The 21622-nt window shown below is 41.8% G+C and overlaps 1 pseudogene; it reads left to right on the plus strand.

The window, feature by feature from the left end:
- The first annotated feature begins 871 nt into the window (after positions 1–871).
- LOC129339366 (olfactory receptor 14I1-like) lies at positions 872–21183 on the plus strand (annotated as a pseudogene).
- Positions 21184–21622: the final 439 nt, after the last annotated feature.

Raw genomic sequence — 21622 nt, forward strand, 5'->3', positions numbered from 1 at the left:
AACAACATTGGAGCAGAAAGTGATTACAAAAGTACTACTGGTGTGTCTGATGTCATAAAGTAAGCCACTGATCCGTGCTAAAGCAACAAATTTAACACAGACCTTTGGGTTCATTATTACTTCATACTGTAGTAGTTTTCAGATGGCCACATACCAGTCATGCATCTGTAACCCCCATGAACTAGTTCAACTAGCCCAATATGAAGAAGTCAGTATCTGGAGACAGGCAGCTGAGGAAGAGGCTGGTTGCTGAAGATCTAGACAAAATTTTATGTGCTCTTATCACCTTAAATAAGGTACTTGGAAACACATTGTATGTGAAAAATAATGAGTAGAAGAGATGTGTGCGTGTGTGTTATCTTTAGTTTGGTATTGTTTCCATAATCAAGAGAACTGTAGCAAAGGACTTTGCTTACCCTGAAGTGATTTTAAAAGACAAGTTACTTGCCTGAACTCAAAGACACGACTGGCAACAAGTTTCTTTTCTTTGTTGCACCTATGCGTTTAGTTTTTTTTAAAAATACTTGTATTGTTCTGATTGTTGAAATGTTTGGTTTAAAGACATGTTTTAACTTACATTTGAGTTACCAGTTTAGTTCCTATATTAGACCCATAGAACCTATGCAAAAAAGAGGATATGCATCATCACTGTCAGGAGGGCAAAACCTCCAAAGAGGAAAAAGATCAAAATGTGTGTAATGCATCCAGAATGTGAAATCAGTTGGGTATTCATGATGGAATGGTAATAATCTTTGGTAGAGCAACAGAAATTGAGCCAAGGGCAGTCAAGGCTAACTCCATCAGGAAAAAGTACATGGGAAAATGCAGATGGTGGTCCAAAGTAATGGCAGTGATGATCAGATATTCAGTTATGGTTGTCAAGTGTCAGGACGTGGAGGCCTTCCCCCACCCCGACCTACCGGGAGAGCCCACTCCACAAGCCAGGCCAGAAAAGGCTGCCAATGCCAGGCTAGGGGAGAGCCCCCGAACCTCCGCGGCAACGGGCCTCAGCAGGGCAGCAGCCGATGCCAGCCGACACTCGCCTGGGACAGTGGAGCAGATGGCAGCTGCAGAAGATGCCCAGGACTTGGCTGCCACTGCCAGCAAAATAGTGAGGCCACTGCGGATGGCTGGGATGAGGATGCAGCTGCGAAGATCCCCAAAGCTGGCCAACAAGCAGCGGAGGTGGCACCACAGGTGGGCCAAGTGATGAGGCCTGCACCCGCCACTGAGAACACCAACCTTGGGTGGGGCCAGCCAGGCTTGTGCTGCGCCTGCGCAGGGTGGAGCCGAGGGAGAGCTCTGAGCTCCAGGACTGGCCAGGGAGTCCTCCAATGGGCAGGGAGGGCTGCCCATCATGGAAGGAGGGGGGTTAGATGAGCAGGAATAGGGGAGCACAGGGAGGAAAGTGGGGGGAAGCTGAAGGGCAGCCTGATAAAAGCAGGCATGCCAAAGGGCATGGGGGGAAAGAGAGTGGAGAGGAAAGTGATAATGACAGAGCGATTAAGAGAAGGAGAGAGAGTTTGGACAGGGACAGGGCGGTTGGGAAAGGGAGAGAGAGGGAACTGGGTGCGAGAGACCCCCCTCCTCTCCTGAAAGGGGTGACATTGGGGGAGGAGGGTGCAGTTATAACCCCTCCCTCCTAGTGTTTGGCCTGCCAGGCAGGGAGCGAGAGGAAGTAGGGCTGTGGGTAGCCCCATCCCCTCCAGGCGGGGAAGGCAGAGAGAGATAGAGCCGGGTGATATTTAACCCCCTTCTGCCTCATTCCCCAACCCTATTATTGAACCCCCCAGCCTGCTCATAGGGAGGTCAACCTGGCAACAGCACCCCCTGCAGGCCCTGACGCACCTGCAGGCAAGGCCCACATCAAGTACAGCACAATAAACACAAAGCAATGCAAAAATTTGCAGCCCTAGAACGTGAGAAAATTACATCAGCAAAACTCAGATACAGAGGTCCTCTTGAACATGTTGTCCTCTATTGCAAGTTGCATGGACCTGAGAAAGAAAGAAAGTGGCCAAATATTCATCTATATAAATAAAAAGATGTTTGTCCAGCCATCAGTCTGTCACCCGAAGGAGGCTGGGCCAGATGGCCAATGCCTTCCTGCCTCAAACCACAAGAAGAGAGACCGAGACTTCGAGTGGTACAAGCTGCTGCTTTATTGAAGTACACGGGCCCGAGGGTGCCAAAGAGGAACCCCGAGGCTTCCTGAACATACATTTTTATAAACTGCAAATCACTACTAATAACTGACAGATTCTAAGCATCCTATCCTCGTCCGCAATTTCCCTCTCCCTTTCCCCATAGGCTGAGGTACTTGGGAGTTATACCTTTCCGGTTTTCGCCTAAAACTCCGCCTTAGTTTACATCTCCCCTTACTCTTTTAAGGAAACCCCCTCCCCTTATTTGCTTTATACCATACATAGTTTGTCACACATTAGCACACACACACATCTCTGCTAGAGACCTAGTTTTTGCTTTACTTCCTCAACTATATGTCTGAATATATCTATTTTTAAATGATTGAAACCACCGGTTTCCTTCTAAAAGCTAGCTAATGGTTGATTACATATCTTTGGTTAACATACTGATGGGTTCTGAAACAGAAGGGAACAATATAATCTTTTTATTTTCTGGTCCTGGCCTACAAGTCTGTCTATACTTCCTTTCTCAGGCATAATTGTCCCACAAATTAAGCTACGAATCTCAAAATGGATGAATAATCATGGAAGATGAGCGGCCAAAAATGAAGGTATTTAGAATATCCTGGCATATATTACTTCCCCAATATCCAACTGCCATTTGCAACTAAAGAAAAGGTTTACTCATAAGAAGCTAGGAAAGTGCAGGCAGCACATGCAGCACTGGTGAAAAATATCCCCTCGACTCTCCACCCAACACACACTATTTACAATGGAAATTGAAGTTATCTAGGACAGGCATAACTAATAAATAAAGCTTGGATACTAAAAATTGGTCAACTGCTTTGGGATAACTCTGGAAGTTGCAGAGTCAAACTTGAAACATTCTAGAGAAGGCGATGTGCAGATATCCCCCATTTCTCACTTTTTGTATTGGAAGCTGTGGTTGTCTCTGACAGGCACAACTAATCAGAAAGTAAAGCTAGGGAGGTGAAATATTAGCCATCAGGTTCAGGATGATGATGGGAGTTGTAATACCAAAACAAAGAGGATAGGGGCAACCTGCTATCTTTAGAAACCTGCCAATGCTATTTGCAATGGAAGCTAAGGTTCTTTGTGGAAAGCACAACTCACTAGCAAATAAAGCTAAAAATTTCAAATTGGCCACCAGTCAATACAGATCCTTATGTAATTATAGATGAGTCTATTGTCATGATTTAGATATGAACAGATATATTGGTACTAAAATGATTTATCAATTATATTATTTATCTTCCTTAGAAATATCTGGATAGTGTGAATTTGTCAATATCCATAATAGCACAACTAAAGTATTCACATGCGTATCACTTTTAAGAATTCAATGAGAGCTTTATCAGAACACCAAATGAGATCCAAACACCTTCTTTGACATTTTCTGCAGGGCCTCTTGGATATCTTTGTTTCTCAGGCTATAAATGATGGGATTCATGAGTGGTGGCAAAATGGCATACGAAACAGCAGCTACCTGGTTTACTAATGGTGAAGATAAGGACTTGGGCCTAAAATAAGAAAATGCAATAGTAGAAAGGAACAGGCTAAATATAGTCAAGTGTGGAGTGCAGGTGGAAAAGGTTTTGTACCTGGCTTGAGCTGACCGAATCTTCAACACAGTAGAGAAGATGAACACATAAGAAAATAATATTAAAAATATGCAAAATGATCCCAGAGTAAGTGCAACAGCAATAAGAAACCATAAAATGGCTGTTGTATCAGTGCAAGCCATCAGTAATAATTGGGGCACATCACAGAAAAATTGTGTAACTGCAGATCTACAAAAATTTAAGCTAAAGGTGCTTGCAGTTTGGAGTCCAGAATTTATTATGCTGGCAATCCAAGCAGCAGCTGCCATTTGGAAGCAGGCACTCCAGTTCATGATCATTGTGTATTGCAGAGGATGACAGATTGCCACATAGCGGTCATAAGCCATGGCAGAGAGAAAGATCAGCTCAGCAGTTCCACAGATGACAACTAAAAACACTTGGGTGACACAGCCAGGGAAAGAAATCAACGTGTTTCTTGTCAAAGAAATGGCCATGGACTTGGGGATAGTGACAGAGGTATAACAAACATCTGTTAATGATAAATTGACCAAGAAGAAATACATGGGGCTATGAAGCTTGGGATTCTGGGCTACAGCCAGGATGAGAAGGAAGTTCCCCAGCAGGGTTGTGAAGTAAATGGAAAGAAACACCACAAAATGTAAAATCTGGAGCTCTTGGAGGTCAGAAAATGCCAACAAGAAGAATTGGGTGACACTTGTTTGATTGGACATTTCTTCACTGTGGAAAGAAAAGGAAACGTGTCATTGAAAGGTGTTTTTTTTTTAAAAAAAAAAAAAGGAAAAACATGTTATAGTCAGTAGTAACATCATGGCTGGATTTCTTGGTCCTGGATCAAATGCAAAGCAGAGTGCTCCCAGAAGCAGGATGTAGCTTCATATATGAAGTAACTGTTGCCATCTGGACTATTAATTTCTGACTCAAAAAATTACCTTACAGAGCTTCTGTTCTCTGTGATATAAGAAGATTAGGAGCTGATTGGCATGTCTGTTTTAAACCACTTCCAACTTATGATGACACTATGAGTTAATGACCTCCAGAACTTCCTATCACTGACAGCCTTGCTTAGGTTTCCACATTCCATAGACTTACTGCATGCTACAGAATTCGAGTCCATCAAAATCTTAACAAGAATATGCCAACAAATATGGAAAACAAAACAATGGTTCGCAAACTAGAAAAGATAATTTACATTCTAATTCCAAAAAAAGAAGCATTAAAGATTGCAGCAACTATTGGGCTATCTTATTAATTTCCAACACAAGCAAAATGATGCTCAACATTTTGCAAAAAAATTCTCCCCTATATATGGAATGCCAGATGCCAAATGTTCAGGCTGGATTCAGTAAGGGAAGAGGCAATAGAGGTCATATTACAAATTTAGAATGATTAATGGACTATATGAGAGAAATTTCAGAGGAAAATCAGTTTATGTTTTATGGATTACACCAAAGATTTTAATTGTAACACTCATGAAAAACTATGAAATTGGTAGAATTGAGATAATTGAGATATGCAGGCCACATTATTGGCACATTACTGCTCCCTTATTGCTAAAGGTTCCAAGTATGTGAATTAATGGAGAGTGATCATCTACCCCTATATGTAGTTAACATTGCCATTTGTTGAGAAGTTGGAAGTTGGAACACCATCCAGAGCCAGATTTAATCTATGTAGGAAATACGGTGCAGCGGGCATGTTGGAGTGAAAGTCTGAGGAGGCCTCCAACATCTTTAACTCAGACAGCTGTCTGGCACTTATGTCCCAACTCATTAATGAACCTTTATCTGTTGTGCAATTTGAGATTTTGGAGAAAATTCTTCACTTATTCAAACACCTGTTGGTAAAAACAACACCCCAATCAAGGATTGCTTTCCATACTGGCAACAAACCTGATTTGATAAGGAATGTCAGCATGCTCTTAAAGAAATTCATAGAATTTGTGGAGCTTTTAGATAGATTAATTCTAGGAAGCTACTAAATGTTTTAATGTCCCAGAAAAGACAATATAAAAGCCTAATTTGGCGTAAAAAACAAGGTTTTCTGAGAGAAGGCTGGGAAAAGCTGTTTACAGTCATTAATGATCATGATACTTCTGGTTTCTGGGCACTTTTGAACAAGGGGCTGACAGTAACTCCCCAAATGTGCTGCCATATTGCCCTGATTGTGCGGGAAAATCATTTTGGGGATATGTTTTGTTCACCTATTACTCTCACAAATAACAACATATTTAGCCCTTCAGATAATCTCCCCTCTTGGCCCCCAATAACAGCAGACGAAGTGGCCAATCTTATTAGAAACCTCAAAGAGGGTAAAGCTCCAGGTCTGGATTTCATTGTAAATGAATTCTTTAAGAGTAATGTCTCCAGATGGAGTAGGATCTTGGCCCCCTTTTTCACTAATATTTGCAATGAAGGCTTGATACCATGATCATGGTTAAATTCAATAATTGTTCCTGTATATAAAAAGGTGGATCACTCGTTCCCAGGGAATTATAGGCCAATTAGCCTATTATCCTGTCTAGAAAAACTGTTCAGCTCTTAGTGAAGAAATGGCTACTAATGAAAGTTAAAGGAGAATGGGCCAAAGCAGGATTAGAGTTGAACATCTAGAAGACAAATGTAATGGTTGCTGAGGAATTACACAATATTAAGGTTGACAATGAGGAAACTGAATTTTTTAGATTTTCTCTCCCTTGATTCAATCATCATTCAAAAGGGAGATGGCAATCAAAAAATCACAAGGAGATCAAGACTTAGAAAGCCAATCATATAGAAACTAGAAAAGATCCTTAAGTGTATAAAGAAGTGTCACTGGACACCAAGATCAAGATAATTCATGCTATGGTATTCCCCATTACTATGTATGGATGTGAAAGTTGGACAATGATGAAAGCTGACAGGAAGAAAATGCATTTGTAATCAGGTGTAGGAGGATTTATGGATGGCCAAAAAGACAAATAAGTGGGTTCTAGATCAAAGCAAGCCTGAATTCTCCCAAGAAGCTAACATGACAAAACTGAGGCTTTCATGGTTTGATCACATCATGAGAGACTCACTGGTAAAGACAATGAGTGATTCCGCACACGTTGGATAATGCACTTCCAATCCTCTTTATAGATCATTTAGAATGGATTTTTTCATGTGTGGAACAAAAAATCCAACTCAAATGATTGATACAGTGCATTGAAAGTGCATTATCCAACGTGTGCGGAATCAGCCAAAAATACTAGGTAAAGCCTGAGCCTGTCTGACGGGGAGGGTGGTCTAGAAGTGTAATAAAATAAATAAATAAAGTTGAAGGCAGTAGAGAAAGAGGAAGACCCAGCATGAGATAGCTGGACTCAGTAAAGGAAATCATAGCCATCAGTTTGCAAGACCTGAGCAAGGGTGTGAATAAAAGGACCTTTGGGGGGTTATTCAGTTGTCATAAATCAGAAGCAATTTTATGACACATAACAAACCACAGGTTATTGGGGATTTTTTAAAAGTTAAGCTTGGCAAAAAGTAAATGTTCATCTCAAGCCTTTGTGCTGGATAAATTTATTGTAAAGTTCTGCAAGCATGCAAGCATAGTAGCATTCATTAAAGCAGAATTTTCAATCTTTCTCCTCCTGGTTCAGTCTGCGATATACTCCACACAGTGCCCTAAGAGGCTGAACCCCTGGAACAATTGGGGGGGGGGGGGAGTGTGTGGATCTGCAGAAAATGAGGGACATCAGGGGAAAAATCACCAGTGGCAAGTGGAAAAGTCAGATTATAATAACAATGTGTACCAGGCAGTTGGGAGGCAGCCGTTTAGTGGAAATGTACATTATTAATCATTTTTGGCTTTACAGTTTGCAGTATCCATTGTTTTTTGTTTAAAGTTATGCATTTTTTATCATTACTGAACACAATCCTGCCCTTGAGCACAGCACATGGAAGGCAGCACATGGAACATCTGCACACACCAAAGGAATCTGGAAAGTAGATGTGCAGTATTACTGACACAAGCCTACAGCCCCTGTGTGGGCTTCTATGATGTGCATCAAGTACATAACAGATATTTTTCTTGGAGGAAAATATACTTTTTACATGATATATAAAATAAGTGCTCTCTTGTACATCAATGAATGGAATGTATTATATAAAACATATTGGCCAAAATATACTATACTGTAAGCGATGTGGTAGGTTTGAAGGGATAAAGTGTGAGCACAGATTATTCTTTTCCATTTGCTAATGTTGGTTGTAGTTCAATAAAATAGGATTTACATCTGAATAGACCATTTTAGAATCACTGCCTTCAAACAGCAATCTCCCAACATTCTGTCACACTATTATGTGAACATGAAAGAGGTCTGATAATGGGCTTTGCAGTTAGAATTAGACAGGAGTCTTAGACCTGGTCTACACGTGCAAGATAATGAAGTGACAGTCATGTGACAGTGTACTGATGTGATAGAATAGACTCCACCAGTTCAGACTGTAGATGCAGAATTAAATTCAGAATTAGAGGGGGGGGGCTTTTTGCAGGGAGTTTTTAGATGGAGAAGTGTAAATAAATGACCATCTCATCTGGAGCCTAAAGCACCACAGCATTCTTCCACTTCATGATAAGTTCTGTCGTAACCAAGAGGCAACAAGGCCAGCTTCCCTGACTCTAATTCAGTGAGGATTCCCCACTCCTCCACTAGAAGCCAGCTGGATGACTATCTAGAGTTATCTCAGCCTCACCTTCCTCATGGGGTGATTGTTGTGGAGGTAATAATGACATACTTTGTAAACTGCTCTGAGTGGCTGTTAAGTTGTCCTGAAGGGCAATAAATAAATCGAATGTTATTGTTGTTGTTGTTGTTCTTCTTCTTCTTCTTCTTCTTCTTCTTCAGGGCTAACAAATCCAGAAACAGCCACAGTCACACCCCAAGGAATCCTCAGCAGGCCTACTCATGAGTAAGCCCTAATTAATACATTAGAGCTTACTCTCAGGAAAGTGTTCTTTTAGCATTTCAGCCTTAACTCCTATCTACTTGGAAGCTCAATTGATTTCTAAGAATATTTTTTTAGGTAAGGACAGTTACAGTGTAATCCTAACAAGAAATCAATGGTCTTAGACTCGAGTTATCTCCTTTTGGGATTCCACTGTTAGTAATGCACACTTGGCCACTACCCCAAGCATTACACCATTACAGTATACAACTAGAAAGAGGAGGACAGGAAAAGAGTTTTTTTTTAAATGATGGAACATTGAAAATGAACTTTCTTAAGGAATATTTAAAGGAATAACTTACTTTTTTCTTCCAGAGCTTTCATTCAGCTTAGGGTGAAATTTTGCATCTGGTAATTCATTGCATTGGCAAAAACTGTAAAATATCACTCTTGTTCCCCTCAGACAGTGTGAAGCTGATCTCTGTCCTTGCTGGCAGTAAGAGTTTTATTAATGTCACTGTAGAGCTTGTGGGAATTTTTGTTCCCAAGAGTTCTGCATAACTGAGTTTTTTGGAATTCTGAACATTTACTTTGTTTCCTAATGAGCCAAAACTGGCAATTAGTATCACTTAGTGAGTCTTGGTAGCATAACTGACTATGCATGAAAGTGGTGTCTGTGATCAAAGTGTCAAACAAAAGAAACCTGGGATTTCAACTCTGAAAGTTGCTGGATGGCCTTGGACATTCACTCTCTCTCAGCATAACATACATAACAGAATTATTTCAAAGATACAATGGAGGAGGACAAAAGAAGAAAGTCCAACCTGACTTCACTGTAGGGCAAGCTGGGAAGGGAAAATGGCCCTGGGAAAAGGCCATGTTCTCTCCAAGGCCACTCCCACCAAAAAGAGAAAACTGGCTGCTGCTGGTGGCTGCAGGCAATTGCCCAGGGATACCCTGAGCGGCCTCCCCAGGTGAGTGTTATCTTGTATGGAGCTGCTCAACAGGACATTCACCCACTGCCTTAAAGGTCAGTTTGCTCCTGTCTCTTGGAAAAAAGGCAGGAAGGACAGTTCGTTTAAAAATAATAGAGCTAATGCTCTATCATTATCTCAGATATTGTCTGAGACTTGTTTACTCAACAAATAATTGAGGGCCAAGCTACACATGATGAATGACACTTGAACAGCAAGTGTATTTCTCCCTGTTCACTTGCCCTCCACTCAATCCACTTGCTGTTCAAGTGTCATTCATCATGTGTAGCTTGGCCCACAGAATCTCTGGAATTCACTGCCAGTGGATGTAGTGATAGCCAAGAGCTTACACAGCTTTAAAAGGGGGTAAGACAGATTCATGAAGGATAGGTCCATCAATGGCTACTAAAATAATGAATAAAGAAAGCCTCCATAAACAGAGGGTCCCAACATCTGAATAGCACTGCTGTCACAACTAGAGGTGGCCACAAACCTACATACGAACCAAAAAAACCCATGAACCAACCCAGTTCAGGGTTCGCAAACCAGGGTTCATAGAAGCTCGTTTCCATGAACTTCCACGAACTGGACTACTGGTTCATTTGTTTCGTATTAAAGGGCCAGTTTAAATGGCCATTTCCCTGGGGGGAACTTTTCCTACCACTTGCAAGCGGCAGGGGGTGGGGGATCTCTCCTCGCAGACTGCCACCTGATAGTTTAAAGGGACCTGCCACTTGCAAGCGGCAGGGCCCCTTAAACAGCCCAATTTCCATCCCCCCATCCCCAGCCCCTCACCCCCCTCCCAAGCCTTCCATCTGAAGGGTGGAAAGGGCATTTTTTTGCCTTCTCCTCTGCCACACAGGCCTTCAGGGCAGTGAAGGAGGCCTCCACTACCCCAGCATCAGAGGGAAGGTAAGTGGGGTGCTGGGGCTGGGGCTTGGGGGGGTAAGGGGCTGGGGGCTGGGGAGTTTAAAGGTCTCTGCTGCTTGCAAGGGGCAAGTCCCTTTAAACTATCAGCTGGCAGGTGGCAGGGGGGATTCCCCCACCTGCCAGCTGATAGTTTAAAGGGTCCTGCCCCTTGCAAGCAGCTGTAAAGGGCCCTTTAAACGATTAAATGCCTCTTTCCTTGCTGGAAAGGAAATTTAAACCCCACGAACCACAAACTGGTTTGTAACTGGACCAGTTCCATGCCAGTTCATGTTTTGTGGAAACCTCACAAACCATGAACCCCATGGTTCGTTTTTTTTTCTGATTCATGCCCATGTCTAGTCACAACCTCACTGAGCCAAATCTGGTCTATGACTCAGATGCCTCAGAGGGCAAACCTGCAGAGCCAGAATTCTAGGAGACCCCTGCATGACAGATGACTCCAGCATAGCTGTTCCAGAGACTGCTCCTGAGGGGCTGCAGTTGAAATTCCTCTACCAGACCTTCCTGTTGTCCTCCAAGATCCTGGGGTAATTAAGCACCAGCCAAAATAATTCTTTCCCCCAAAACATTCTCTCTCCTGAGAAAACATTCTCCAAATACTCAACAATTGACCCCTCTCTCCTGGCTGCTCTGTTGCTCAGCTGGGCCTGGGTGTCTGACCAGCCTCCTTTGCCTGTGTCATGCTGCAACTTGCCAGCCCAACCTGGGTGCCCAGCCTCCTTTGCAGCACTGGCTGCAGTGGACCGCCTCCTGCAGCTACATGGCACCAACCAGAAATGTCCAGCTAGCCCCAAGTAGCTGGAAGTCAGGTTGGCACAATGATCTTTCTTCTGGCAGTGATGTGATCACTCCAGGGAGTGTTTGAGTGTTACCCTCCCCTCTTTGGGGTCAAGTACTAATCTGAGCCCCACTCCAGGCCACCCTAGGTCCACTAGGCACAATCTTGGTGCTCCAGCTTATTGTCTCCAGCTCCAGTCCATGCTTCCAGTCTCAGCTAGTTAGGCCTGAAGCACCTACTTCTTAAGAGACTTGACCAGGCCTGCCTGTAGAGTGCAGGACAATTGCTAGGTGGCAGCATCTGGTGAAGATCTTGAACTCTATGTCCTGTTTGTTTGGCCTTCCAGGGCAACAGATTGGTCACTGTGTGAAACAGTATGATGGACTAGATCAAGGGTGTTAAATATATGGCCCCTCCAGGGCTCTTATCCAGATCATAAACAACGGGGGAAGGGTGGAGGTTTTTTTGGTGTTCAAGCAGGGCACCCTGATGTGCTCCCCACAGCTGCACCTTTTGTTCCATGCAACTCGTGGTTCGAATGTCCCATAGCCAATTCAAAGAAGAGACAGACACAGAGTCCTGTGAAAGAAGCAAGTCTGCTATATTTATTAAATGTGGAGGAGCGTCGGTTACATGGAGGGTAAAGGAATCACTCATGTCCACCGCTCATCAATGCTACAATAGCTATGCAAAGCATTTTATACCCTTTGGTTCATTACAATGTTGGGGGTCCCATTGGCTTGAACATAATTGTGAACCCCAATTGTCTATGTAGGCGACAACCTCCAATGATCCAGTGATCCCTTATTGGAATAATAACTCTGGTCAACAGCATAATTACAATATATCCCAATTAGCATTGCTTATCTCATTAGTACATTGTTTTATCTTTTCAAGGAACATCTCTCTTCCTCTCTCATACTTTCCCATTCATAGATCTCTTAGTATTTCCTTCTCTCCGGGCAATGGAACATTTTGCCAAGGGCGCCTTAATGTCACTTCAGCAACCTTGTCAGCCTAACCTACATCTCAGGGTAGTTCTGAGGATAATATGGAGGCAAGGAGAATGCAGTACACTGCCTTGGTCCCCCATTGTGGAGAAAAACAGTATATAAATGAAGTAAACTAAGAAATTGAGATGAAGTTGGGGGTCAGATAAGGTAAGTTCAGTGGGTTTGAAGAACAGAAGGATATAGGGAAGGGTGAGCATATGGAAGCTGCCATGAGAAGAGGGAAGATGATACAGGGGAAAGTGAAGCAGCCCCCTCAAGTGTTTACAGGTTTCCTGCCATGCATCTGGACCTAGATTAGCCAACACCATTAAACTGGGCCAAGGGGAGCAGGTGAAGACGGGGGCAAACAGAGGAAGATGTGAAAGAGAGAAGGAAACAGTGGAGAGTCTATGGGAGGCAGCAAAGGGAAAGAGGTCGTGGTGGGGGAAGGGGAAATGAGATGTCCCCCACAAATGCTTGTGGGTCCCCTTCTGTAAATCTGGGCTACTTAGAACCATGACAGAGGCTTTTGCAGAAAAATACAGAATGTACAAACAATGCATTGGGGGCCTTAGACACCTCCGAAACAAGAGCTCATGCTGTGCACAGGTGCTTCTGACCTGCTAGCCATTACAGTGTGCATCAGATTAGCCATGTGAGGCCAAGATGGCATTGGCACTCCAAGATGTTTCCACAGTTGTGGGGCCCTCTCCCCTGCCAGTCCGGGACACATGAAGCAGGCCAATGGGCAGATAAGAGAGTCAGCACTAGGACATAGATCCAGAGGAGTTAGCCGTGTTAGTCTGTAGTAGCAAAATCAAAAAGAGTCCAGTAGCACCTTTTGATCAAGCACTAGGACAGCTCTTCATTGTCCTGCAGCAGTTACAGTAGGGATCCCATTCCTCTGGTCGGGGTGGGAGATCCCCCACTTTCACCCTGCACCCCCCCCCATTTACCTGGTCAGTGGGGGGAAAACATATGGGAACAAGCCTCCTGGGCATACTCCCGGGGTGGTGCAATGACGTTACTTCCCATCATGCCGCTCTGAGAGCAGTGGGACAATTTGGGCCCCAAACAAGCCAAATCTAAACTGCTGTTATTTCACACACACACTCATGGAAAATGGAGTCTCCTTCAGTTACTGAAAAAAATTATGCTGCGATCATCTGATCTGCCTGGACAAATATGTTGGATGGGCAATTGAGTAAGCAGCAGAACTGGGTGAGATTGAATGACAAAACTTGGTGGATCCAACTCATACAGATGCCTCCTCCCTTCAGTTATGAAGAAAGTGGTCACCACCAAGTACTGATGGGTGCTTGGACACAGACATTTCCTAACAATCAAAGCCCATCAAGGAGATATTAACTGCCATTAAGAAACATCACTATTCCTTTTCTAACAGGGTCTGGTTCCCCCTATACAGGCAACAATTCACAAGAACATTGTTTGCAGTCCTTGCAGTAATATATCTTGAATGTATTAAGGCTTATTATGGAGTAATATGGAGAATATTATGTGGGGTGGATCCATCCACCAAGAAACCTTCCTCCAGCCCAAGGATTCTTCCTGCATGTTAAATGGCTGTTCCTCCAATGGAAGAGCCACAAGGCTGACTTTGTATGACTGGATCATACACAGTCTGAAACACCAAACACTTCACTACACTGGCTTTTTGGGGGGAGGGGGGGCACTGCTGTTGAACAGTAGCAATCAGCTGGGCCTGTGTCAGTCATACAAGTTGAGTGGTAGAAAGTTGTCTGGTGGTTGCTGGTGGGCCTGGCCCATTGAGTTCTCCCTCTAGACCAAAACAGCCCTGGAAAGGGGCTTGCCCTCTCCCCCTGACTTTTACTAGCAGCAACCAAGCCTGGACTACTGGCTAAACTGTTATGGTTGTCTGTCTCCTGCCACTGAGGCCATCTGGTTAAAGTTATATGTGCTCCTTTTATAATTTTGAGCTATGTATTTTTTTCAGAATTCAGGTTTTTATGCAAACCTGGGGCATTTTTCAGGTGTGTAGAAAGATATGTTTCATCTGGTCATAGCTCCAGGCTCCAGATTTAAGTATCTGCAGATCAGAACCATTTTGCTGTTACAATACTAAAGATGTTACAGTCCATGTTCTCAGGCTGAGTTGATTATAAAATTATAATTTAGACTGCCAATGCATCATCAACATACCAATAGCACTTGGAAATGGCCCACACTATCACTCCAACATCAAGATGTGATTTGCTTTCATGCTGGAACACTGCTATGAAGGTTGGATTGCCCATTTCCTTCTTGACATACTGTATACTACCTTTATCTAGAAAGAGGGGAAATAGCACTCAATATAATTATTGCATCCTTTTCTTTATGCTTGTTAACTCAAAAGTAAGCCTTTTGGAGTCTAGTACCAAATAAGTCCAGAGGAGTTAGCCGTGTGAGTCTGTAGTAGCAAAATGGCGAAGAGTCCAGTAGCACCTTTAAGACTAACCACCTTTACTGTAGCATAAACTTCCGAGAACCACAGTTCTCTTCATCAGATGCATCAAACAAAGAGAACTGTGGTTCTCGAAAGCTTATGCTACAGTGAAGTTGGTTAGTCTTAAAGGTGCTACTGGACTCTTTACCATTTTAGTGGCAAATAAGTATGAAGAGAATGGAATCTTAATTAATGATATAAGTCTATGAGCTTATACCACATAACCCACAACACAGCCCACGAGGTATGAATAACACCCTACCAATAAACCTTTTATTTTTCTTTTCTGCCCAGGCCTAGAGAAATTGCCATGGCTGAAAATGATCAATTATTGAAAGGCTATGATCAAAGGCTGCATTCTACTAAGTTATGCCCCAAAACCAATGGAAGCCAACATTGTCTGTGGCAGCCATGACTTACCTGAAAGTCAAGTTAGAGACATCAAAAGTGGCCACCAGCTTCCATTTGCTGGTGGGAGTTGAAGCACCAAACGCAAAAGAGCACTGAGATGTTCCTGGCCCATATAACCTCCAGAACACCCACCCCACTCTGCTTTCTGCTTTGCAAGCAATGGTTTATTCTGGCAGGCAACAAAGCTAGGAGCCTCAAAATTAACCATCAGCTGCAGGATGACCATGAGGGTTGTAGGGCTCATAAAGGGAATCAGAGTCCCCTTGTCCCACTATTTGCAATGAACCTATGAGAACTGGAATATATTTGCCCAGATTGTTGTGACAAACCACCTCCATTTGCTGTTCCCAGATGAAGGTACTAAATTATGTAAAGAGTATTGTTAGAATTGGTGAAGAATATACAGAACAGTCACCTAGCCATGGGCTGTTTCCACACTACTTACCTTCATCCAGAACACTGCAGAATGTCACAAAAAAAACACAGAAGATAGTGTCTTCTCACGTGAGTTTTGCACGATGTTGCACAAAACGCACGCGAGAAGATGCTATCTTCTGCATTTTTTTCGCTATGTTCCGTGGTGTTCCAGATGAAGGGAAGTAGTGTGGAAACAGCCCTGGTTAGCCTGCCATATTTTTTTTCACTTGGAAAGGGCTAATCAGAGGACCAGATCTAGTTCACTAGATACCCTACTGACCCAGAAAAGAAACAATAGAACATACTCTACTCCACTGCCCTCTCCATTAATTAAACCATTTAAAGTATATATCCTTCTTACTTGAAAGTCTTCCCAGCCACTCAAGCCAAGCTTACATGGCAATGCTGCTTATTGGAGAAAGAAAACATGTAACAACAATAACAATGAAATTTTGTGCAGCTGTTTGTAAAGCTCGGCAACTATCCAAGATAGATCAGTAGCTAATTTATATCAAGCCACTGTTCATGGAGGATACAAATCAGTGGGCACATTTTAATGTTTTTCTTGCTATTGTTAGGGGGGGGGGGTATCTGGGAATTTCCTGCATTTGTAGGGGTTTGGGATAGATGACCCTAGAGGTTCCTTCCAACCCTGTGATTCTATGTTTCTATTTTGTTCTATTTACTTGTTTTTAATTAATCCTTATGTAAATATTTCTTCTCAGTTTTTACCCTGTTGGTAGCAGATTTTATCAACTGATGACAAGTGAATTGCCTGTTTTTATGCTATGCTGGTCAAATGACTGTAATAAATTATTTGATTGACACAGTAAAGAGAACATGAAATTCAAGTCTATACCACATGCTCTACTGTTTTATCGCCAAGCCTCTGAAAAAAATGTCATTGGTTCAAAACCAAATTCCCAGTTTGATAAAACTTCAGAGAGTCGAAAAGCAACAGCATTAATTGGTTCCAATGTGTCTATTCCTGAGCCATAATATATTGATCTAGGGAACAAGCCTTTAAATTCAGCTGGAATGGCTAAAGCTCTCCCACATTGCCCCATCTTATTTCCAGGAAGAAGGATTTAACAGGAACAGGTGAGAAATGATGTAACACTCTTCTGTGAACAACAGGACTGTTCTATTTGAAGATTATGCAGCAAAACTTTAGTAAAAGATGATTAAAAGGCATTAGAGATGCCTTTTATGGAATTAGACAGGAATGAAAAAGGTGAACAGCCAAGAAAAAGTGTGCATGCCACAATTCCTGGGCTAAGTACATACACAAAAAATGTTTTGGGGGGCTGTTATTGAGACTTTCCAGAACTGTTACAGAAATCCTGAGGTCCTTAGGCATTATGATATCAAACACACACATGTAATTTTTCATGTTCAGGTATTTACCATCAACATCAGTGAGCATCTTGGTTTTTCTTTGATCTGCTGAATTTTGCAGGTAGTTATATGATGCCCTTTAGCCAAAGTATTCACATCATGTTCAAAACTCACATAAATGCTTTTCAGTACCATTTCACAAACGGAGACATTGACAAAGAAGTCACTATACTAAAATAGCAAGCTAGCTATTTTTATTCTTAGAGATTCTTCCCTAAGAGGCCAAATAAAAATATTGAAACTGAAGACAGAGGAACACTTTTTGAAGGGGGCCTTCATTGCTACTGTCAGGAAACTCATTTTATTTGTTTCCTGTCAAAACAACTGGCAAAGCAATCAGTTGGAATTTGGTTTTATGGCTAGTAGAGGCACTTATGTCTAGGGCCTTTTTTCTTTCTGACTCCCTCTTCCTTTTGAGATCTAAGAGAGAAGAGTGTTCTTTTGAAGGCTGAGGCCGGATGGTACCATGGCTTGAAAAAAATGACTTTCTTCCTCACACACTGTTGTACTGGTCTTGCAGGCTTGCCCTCTGTTCTGCTGACCTTGGGCACCCTGCTGACAGTGTGCCTTTAAAAGATGGCTTTTCCACTTTAGCTTTGTTCCTCTTAGGGTAATGGTATGGTTTTCCAAAGGATCCATTTTGTCTTCTTGACTGCCTGTTTTGCTGAAAGCCTTGCCTCTGGAAGAGGGCAAAGAAAGAGTTGGTCTTTCTTTGGATTTTTGGACCTTATGATTCTTTTTGGAACTTGTCGTCTGAAGCCTGCTGTTTGCTTGAAGGTAACATCTGGAAATTAGTTTAGTGATTTTAGTATCTGTTCAGTTAGTTAATTAGTCTTTGTTATATTGTTTGCTTGGTGCACTATTCTATACTTGGTATTTTGCTTGCACTCTTTAAATAAATGTAATAAACTATAATTTCTAACTATAATTTAACTATAAATGTTATTAACTATAACCTTCCAAAACATTCATTTGCTGCCCTGAAAGTAGCAGGTATCCTGCAGAGGAATTTCAAAGGGAGATTAGAAAGAGAGATTGCAGAATTGTAACTGATAACGAAGCTCAAGACAATGCATCCACCTGGTCTGAACTGAGATATTGGCTTCCTGTCTGATTACCAACGCTAATTTCTCCACACCCACTACCCCTCGCATACCCCATCCTATTCTAGCATGCCTGCCATTATCATTCACCAGCTATTATCATTCAACTTCTGCAATCACTCCACTCTCCAAGATATAAGGACAGATGTACCCACATTGTAGCTGTATCTGAAGATGAGAGCTGTGGCTCATGAATGCTTATAACCTACCACAATTTTTTTTAGTCTTATAGGTGCTACTGGATGATTGCTGTTTTCTATAATTTGTGTAGAATTTGTTGTGTTGGGGCTGCAATCCAAATCCAGTCCTTTGGCCACTTTGCCACATGCTACCCAAAAAACTGATTTTGGAACAATCTGTAGGGAGTCTACCTCACAGGGCTGACTTTCCTTTATTTAGTGTCATGAGGGCTGGAGGCTTGCCTCTGAGTCTCCAAGCTGTGGGGTTAATTAGAGATGCTGGTTGTAGCTGTTATCAGACTTTCAGTTGCTGTTTTGTCATCTAGGGATTCTTTGGGCGGTCCTTTTTTGGAGCTTCTGGGTTGGGGAAGCCTTGGGTTCTCCTCCTACATCTACAATCAGATTTTGCTTTAGAATACTCTAGAAAAGATTATGTTCTTCATGGAAATGAGCAAATAAGGATTTCCTGAGGGAGCAAAATGGTGTGATGGTGACGGAATTAATAGAAGGAGGCTGCATATTCCATTCACAACAACATTTGCTGTATTGTAGATAATACAATGATTAGGGATGGGCACAAAACGGAACATGAACCAAAAAGAACCATGAACCAGCCCAGCTCATGGTTCATGAACCAGTGGTTCATGGAAGCTCGTTTCCATGAACTTCCATACTGGTCTGTTGATTTTTTAAATGCCCCTTTCTGTGCCACTGTAAAGTGGCACAGAAAGGGGCACTTAAACCTGTCAATCAGCTGCTTGTCGAGGAGATCCCCGACAAGCAGCTGATCATTTAAACAGCAGGGCTTGGCTGTCCGGCTGACAGCTGATCATTTAAACATCGGGGCTTGGCTGCTCTGAGCAGTGGGGAAATAGCCATTTAAACTGTAAGTGGGGCTTGGCTGGCTGGACGGGAACTCCTGGTTGGACAGCCCAGCCCTGCTGCAAAGCGGCATGGAAAGGGGCATTTATTCCCCATGAACTACGAACCACGAACCGGTTTGAACTTGCACCAGTTCGTGGAAGCTCATGGTTTGTGAAAACACACGAACCATGAACCACACGGTTCGTTTTTTTCATGGTTCGTGCCCACCTCTAACAATGATAATTTCCTTTCTAGCTATTGGGCCAAGAGTTAATTTTTTCCTCAAGTTGTTTGATTATAAAAAGGTGATCTTTGCAGTATAATTTGTAGGAGTTCTATCAGAAATAATCCATTGAGATGGATTTTTAATGGTCTGTGAACCAGATGAGTTTAAAGTAGATCACAAAACATTTCTCTGAAGTTGCCTTGAACAAAGAGAAATAGCTGGGTATAAATATTCAAATAAAGAACAAAAAGGTGTTTTTGTGTGTTTCTAACATGATCTGGATACTTTAGATAAAAGGCATCATATAATTGTTAACAAAAAATAAATAACATGATTTGTGTGCCTCCATGTAAAGAACAGATTGTTCGGCATCATCTTTGTTATCCACAAAAATCATAACAATCATATGATGTTTGCTGACAATATAATTAACATCACCTTCAGATTACTTTAGTAAAAGACAGAAAATAAGAGTTCAATTTGATCATGACAGGAAGCACTATAATTTCAGAATACTGCTCTTGATGCTGAGACAAGCAGATGCAGCAGATTTGTTTATATTACAAGGGCAGTTTGATATATCTATGTGCAGATTAAGTTACATAACAATACTAAAATATGCTACAATATATATTATGAATAAATAATACAATAAGTGAAATCTTATAGAGAATTTACACGTTTCTGAGACAAGTGAGATCAATAACCTTTGAAAGGTTTAATTCTGCATAGGATTGCAATAAACATTATTTAATGTATACTGAACACATGCAGAGACAATAATGCTTCTTGAAAAAATATTTTATAATCTGAATGACTTTCCTTCTCTCCACAGAATATTTCAAAGAAATCAAATGGAAAATCTGTCTACTGTGACAGAGTTCCTTCTGATGGGATTTGCTGGTGCCCATGAGGAGCAAATTTTTTATTTTGCAATATTTTTTTCAATTTACATTGTAGCCTTAATCGGCAACATTCTCATAATCATAACAGTGTCCCTCAACCACCAGCTTCACACCCCCATGTACTTTTTTTTGGTAAACTTATCATTGTCAGATGTATGTTTTATTTCCATCACTGTCCCCAAATCCATGGCCACTTCCTTAACAAACAGCAAACTGATCTCTTTCTATGGATGTGTGAGTCAGGTTTTCTTCGTCAATGCTTTTGCAAGTACTGAGCTAACCCTTCTTACTGTCATGGCTTATGACCGCTATGTAGCAATTTGCCATCCTCTGAGGTACAGGTTAATAATGAATTGGGATGCCTGTGCTCAGATGGCAGCTGCTTCCTGGATCAGCAGTGTGACAAATGCAGTGTTACAAACAAGTCTCACATTTAAGTTAAGCTTCTGTGGATCCAATATTATTGAGCAGTTTTTCTGTGATATCCTCACCTACAAAAGATTTCTTGCACTGACCCAAAAGTCAATCAAATTCTGATCCTTGCTCTTGGACTCATTGTGGTTTCCTTTTGTATCTTATTCATCTTTGTTTCCTATGGCTACATCTTCTCTGCTGTGCTAAAGATTCCATCCATTCAGGGCAGATATAAAGCCTTCTCTACCTGCACTCCCCACTTGATGGTCTTTTCTTTATTTATTCTTATGTGTACATTTTCATACATGAGACCGAAAGAACTTTCCTCTCCAATTATGGACTTACTCTCTGCTTTCCTGTATGCTGTTTTACCACCAGTGCTGAATCCTATCATATATAGCCTCAGAAATAGGGACATCCAAGAAGCTGTGTGCAAAATATCAAAAAAAATTAAAACTCTTATAGCATGATTTTGTTGGTTTCTGGTAAAGAAAAATAAAGCAAGTCAAAAGCGCACAGTCAAACTCTGAATGGAATCTATATAAATATAGTAAATTGTTCTATAGCTTTCTTCCCCTTTTACAAAATAGTGGTACGGAGGTAGACAATCACTTTGGGGCTGATATTTTTTTCCCCTTCTTTCTGAAGTTGGTTAAAAAAGAAACATCTTTGTGGGTCCGCTTTTCTATATTGCTGAAGAAGAAAGGTAAAGAAATCAAATGGTGGTAAAATAAATAGCTGATTGGGTCCTCCATAAGTGTTAGTATATGTAATGCATTTGGGTGGGTATATCAAAAAAATATTGGAGAAGGACAATTTGGTTTTTGCAATCACTACCTTCACATTTCTCTGGTTAACAAACAGCTGTACAGAGTAGTAAAATACATTTCTTTTGGTGTGCTTGCATGT

Source organism: Eublepharis macularius, chromosome 12 (assembly GCF_028583425.1).
Source record: "Eublepharis macularius isolate TG4126 chromosome 12, MPM_Emac_v1.0, whole genome shotgun sequence".
Lineage (NCBI taxonomy): Eukaryota > Metazoa > Chordata > Lepidosauria > Squamata > Eublepharidae > Eublepharis > Eublepharis macularius.